General features: G+C 49.1%; 1 protein-coding gene across 1 annotated transcript in view; it reads right to left on the bottom strand.

The window, feature by feature from the left end:
• Window positions 1-1,548, bottom strand: part of LOC118424318 (ZP domain-containing protein-like) — a 3,659-nt gene extending 2,111 nt beyond the window's left edge. Inside the window, exon 1 of the mRNA XM_035832866.1 lies at window positions 1,515-1,548. The gene's annotated coding sequence lies outside the window, so the exon portion shown is untranslated. The remainder of the gene's footprint in view (window positions 1-1,514) is intronic.
• Between the last annotated feature and the right edge of the window lie 3,827 nt (window positions 1,549-5,375).

Genomic DNA, 5,375 nt, shown 5'->3' with positions numbered 1-5,375 from the left:
CAAGCACCGAATACTCCAGACCTACCTCCCGTAACTCCACACAAACACCGGATACTCCGGACCTACCTGCCGTAACTCCACACAAACACCGGATACTCCAGACCTACCTGCCGTAACTCCACACAAACACCGGATACTCCGGACCTACCTGCCGTAACTCCACAAACACCGGATAATCCGGACCTACCTGCCGTAACGCCACAAACACCGAATACTCCAGACCTACCTGCCGTAACTCCACACAAACACCGGATACTCCGGACCTACCGGCCGTAACGCCACAAACACCGGGTACTCCGGACCTACCTCCCGTAACTCAACAAACACCGGATACTCCGGACCTACCTGCCGTAACGCCACAAACACCGAATACTCCAGACCTACCACCCGTAACTCCACACAAACACCGGATACTCCAGACCTACCTCCCGTAACTCCACACAAACACCGGATACTCCGGACCTACCTGCCGTAACTCCACAAACACCGAATACTCCAGACCTACCTCCCGTAACTCCACACAAACACCGGATACTCTAGACCTACCTCCCGTAACTCCATACAAACACCGGATACTCCGGACCTACCTGCCGTAACTCCACACAAACACCGGATACTCCGGACCTACCTGCCGTAACTCCACACAAACACCGGATACTCCAGACCTACCTGCCGTAACTCCACAAACACCGGATTCTCCGGACCTACCTGCCGTAACTCCACACAAACACCGGATACTCCGGACCTACCTCCCGTAACTCCACACAAACACCGGATACTCTAGACCTACCTCCCGTAACTCCACACAAACACCGGATACTCCGGACCTACCTGCCGTAACTCCACACAAACACCGGATACTCCGGACCTACCTGCCGTAACTCCACACAAACACCGGATACTCCAGACCTACCTGCCGTAACTCCACAAACACCGGATTCTCCGGACCTACCTGCCGTAACGCCACAAACACCGAATACTCCAGACCTACCTCCCGTAACTCCACACAAACACCGGATACTCCGGACCTACCTGCCGTAACTCCACACAAACACCGGATACTCCGGACCTACCTGCCGTAACTCCACACAAACACCGGATACTCCGGACCTACCTGCCGTAACTCCACAAACACCGGATACTCCGGACCTACCTGCCGTAACTCCACAAACACCGGATAATCCGGACCTACCTGCCGTAACGCCACAAACACCGAATACTCCAGACCTACCTGCCGTAACTCCACACAAACACCGGATACTCCGGACCTGGCTGCCGTAACGCCACAAATACCGGATACTCCGGACCTACCTCCCGTAACTCAACACACACCGGATACTCCGGACCTACCTGCCGTAACTCAACACACACACCGGATACTCTGGACCTACCTGCCGTAACTCCACACAAACACCGGATACTCCGGACCTACCTCCCGTAACTCCACACAAACACCGGATACTCCGGACATACCTGCCGTAACTCCACACAAACACCGGATACTCCGGACCTACCTGCCGTAACTCCACAAACACCGGATACTCCGGACCTACCTGTCCTAACTCCACACAAACACCGGATACTCCGGACCTACCTGTCCTAACTCCACACAAACACCGGATACTCCGGACCTACCTCCCGTAACTCCACAAACACCGGATACTCCGGACCTACCTGTCCTAACTCCACACAAACACCGGATACTCCGGACCTACCTCCTGTAATTCTACAAACACCGGATAGTCCGTGACCGGCTGCCGGAATCCTTCAGTCCGGAACAGCTCCATGGAGATCCGGAAGTCGCCCCTGCCCTGGACGCTGGACCGGAAGACGGACTTGAGGTGAGGCCGGAAGTCGAGGGACAGGGTCTTGTTCCGCGGAAGACGACACTCCAGCGGCACCTTGGTGACCGGTTGCCAGGTGATGCCGCCGTGGGAGGAATCGGCTCCGATGATCAGGGTGTTCCGGTAGATCATCTCGGCTGGGGTGGACTGGGATGGATAAAGAGCAGTGATGGGGATTAGACAAACATGTCTATTGAGTAGAAGTGTTATGTAGCAGTCGATTCGGTGGATTGCTTTTGGTTAATTTTGTGATGAACTTGCCTGTGCGCTAGCTTGTAAGTGCATGTGTATGTGTTTGATTGATACCTCTCTCGAAGTTCCACAATCCCCCAGGGGAGCCCGGATGAACAGGTGGGTGGAGTTCCCGTCCGCCCTGCAAGGCGGCGCTGCTAGCTGCACGTCCGCCTGCTGCACGGAGTTGTCCGGTGGGCGTGGGAAGCGGACCTCCAGGTGGTCGGACGTACAGGTCACGTGGGCAGCGATGTCTGGACGGAATTCAAAGATGACTGTTATGTATACTTAGTAATAAGAAGACAAGCGGTTCACCCGCTTTCCAAGATCAGTTTTTGGTTTTGCAAATATGAAATAGTCAAATGTAAATGTGACATCTAGTCGTCAGCTTTCATAAGAACAAAGGAACATGTTCTATTGATGTCAGTTTAGTTGTCTCACCGGTCGTCTGCTATCCTGCTAGCCAGGCACATATTGGACAGATAGGGACCCTGACGTATATTATTATTCTGTACTATAAGTATACCTAATAATATACGTACCGTGTGGATCATTGTGTTGCAGTTCTCCTGTACAGGCCAGACACATGGTGCGGAAACCCTCGCTGCAGTCCCAGTCACCATACGGACAGGGATCTCGCACCACCCGGTCTATGGCGTCATACAGAGTCGCCCTGTGGGGAAGGGACTGGAACACCATGAACTTGGGGACAGTGGAGGGGTAGGACGGGCTGTAGTGGTTTTGAAAGGACGAAAACCCGTTAACGTCTACGACTCCATTTGTTAACTCATAGCCGTGTGTGGCAAGCCCCTCCCTGAAACCCAAGTTTCTACATGCCAAGTCGGCCCAGGACATCCTGTCCTCCTTGTAGGCGTGCCACCCCCTAACAGGCCCCCACTGCCGCGTGACGTTATCGTACAGCTCCACACAGCCGTAGAACTCTCCCCCCACCAGCCGGGTCCTGGTGGACACGTCCGTGATGACCCTGGAGTTGTCATAACGATCTGTGGAGTTAGATATGAAATTGAAAAGAGTCATCAACCATTTTTCAATTCCTATTACACCAGATCAATAAATGATGATTTTGTTGAGGTGGTATCATTGAAGGCCCCTTCACACGAGAGCCGGAATGCCGTCAGAATGAATATTCTTTTCTATTCCTGGGAATTCGTAGTGTGTTCTAACTAGGGCTGGGTATCGGTACAACGTACCGGTACAAAACCGGTTTTTCTTATTGGACCGGTCCAGAAAAACCGGACCTGAAAAAATTAGGTGGACCGGATGTTGGACCGATTAGAAAATTAACAGATTATTTTATCAGGCATTCACACGTTTTGGCGCTTGCAGGTGGAAGAAAATAACAAGAGTGAAGTAGAGTAGAGTTTATAGTAACTTCTACTAAATTTTACAGCTAATCGCACAGGTGCAAATAGCGTTGTAGGATTTTAAAACGCCAGTGTAAGTCTAATACTCCACCTAACAGATTTCTTTGTAGTGAAATGGACCGTTGGTATAAGTCATACTGAATCAGGTTCAGGTTCAGGTCCGGACCTGGACCTGATCCTTTGGACCTGAACCGGACCTGGACCTGAATTTTCTGTACCGGTACCCAGCCCTAGTTCTAACAATTCTCACTGCATTCCAGATATTTGTGCCCGTTCTTTTGGCTGGCCCGAAAGTTTTTGACATGCTAAAAACTTTCGAGGTGCATTTAAAGTGGAGAAATATCGAACGGAATTCAAAGTGTATTCTATGTGCATTTTAACTATTCTAACTGCAGTATGACTTCATTCTACGGCATTCCAACATTATTCGAAGCATTCTTATCTCATTCGATGGAAAATCGAAAAGGCAAGCCACTTCGAATCCTGCCAGAATGTGGCTTACAAAATATCTGGAATGCAGTGAGAATTTCTTGAATGCACTATTCTCAGGAATAGAAAGTAATTTTTATTCTGACGGCATTTTGGCTCATTCCTTCTCGGGTGAAGGGGATATAAGGTCCATTTTGAATTCCCACCCGAATGTGACACGAATTTTGCAAATACTTCATCCCGGCTGGTTCTGCTTGATTCCTGCTAATTCGGTTTCAGTGTGAAGGCCCTATAAGCAAGGTACGGTGGTGGACCGGAATAGAAAGGAATGATAATAATTAAGCCAACAAAATTAGAAGAACGGACTGTCAGATCAAAACACCTGTGACAACGATAAATGCTCATTTGAACGAATGCATATTTTATTGACGATGATCATACAAAACATGTTGTTAACTTCCATAACTGAGTCAAGACAAAGTTTGATTCCAAGGAATCAATATGAATATGGCAATCAAGCTGCATTAATTTTCCCTTACTCTTATAATGAATGAAACTTAAGAGTACATTGCTATTAAAAAATAGCAAGGACTTACCCAGACACACAGGTTCTGATCCAATCCAGGTACCGTTACCCACGTTGCAGTAGTAAGCTCCGTCCCAGATGCGGTATCCAGGATACACAGAAATCACAGGACCGACCAACATGTCTGCACCCACAGGGCAGGTCACATTACACCGTCCCTGCACAACTAAGGGGGGTTCTGTAGGGTAGCCGTCCCACTGCTTTACATCAGTGTAGCTGTAGTCACAGTCCACGCGTACGGTGACATCATCAGTGTCCCACGGGAAGTCACCACATGGTCGCCAGTCTACATGTGAAAAATCGATAAAGAAACTTTGAAAATTTGATCGATGACACAGTAACAGTAATGGCAAAGCTGGGTCTAATATCATGTATCTTAAGATGTTAAACAAAAAAATGGTTCCGGATTACTTTGTTGAAATCATCATCATCATCATTGCGGGCTGTTTGCCCGGACCAGGTGCACCCTCTCCTATGAAATAAGATAAATGTTTTTGGTTGAAATGAAGGAACAAATGCTAGAGTTTGTGGTGGTATCTTCAAGTCACAAAACTTAAAGTGAGACTATGATTTAACAAGGATATTGCAAAAATAAGAAAAAAAAGGACGCACAAAAGAATAGTGTATGTACATCATGTATACATACCGTGTGGATCATTGTGTTGCCGTTCTCCCGTGCAGGCCAGACACATGGTGCGGTGGTCATACCTGCAGGCATAGTCATCAGACGGACAGGGTCCCCGCACCACCCGGTCTAAGGCGTCATACAGAGTCGCCCCCTCCCACTGGGGAAGGGACTGGGACACCACAAACTTGGGGACAGTGGAGGGGTAGGATGGACTGTACTGACTTTGTATGTCATCACCCCAGTAACTATATCCATTTGTTAACTCGTAGGCC

Source organism: Branchiostoma floridae, chromosome 1 (assembly GCF_000003815.2).
Source record: "Branchiostoma floridae strain S238N-H82 chromosome 1, Bfl_VNyyK, whole genome shotgun sequence".
Taxonomy (NCBI): Eukaryota; Metazoa; Chordata; class Leptocardii; order Amphioxiformes; family Branchiostomatidae; genus Branchiostoma; species Branchiostoma floridae.
Note: the sequence above shows the minus strand (reverse complement) of the source record. Positions and strands in the feature narration are given on the sequence as shown.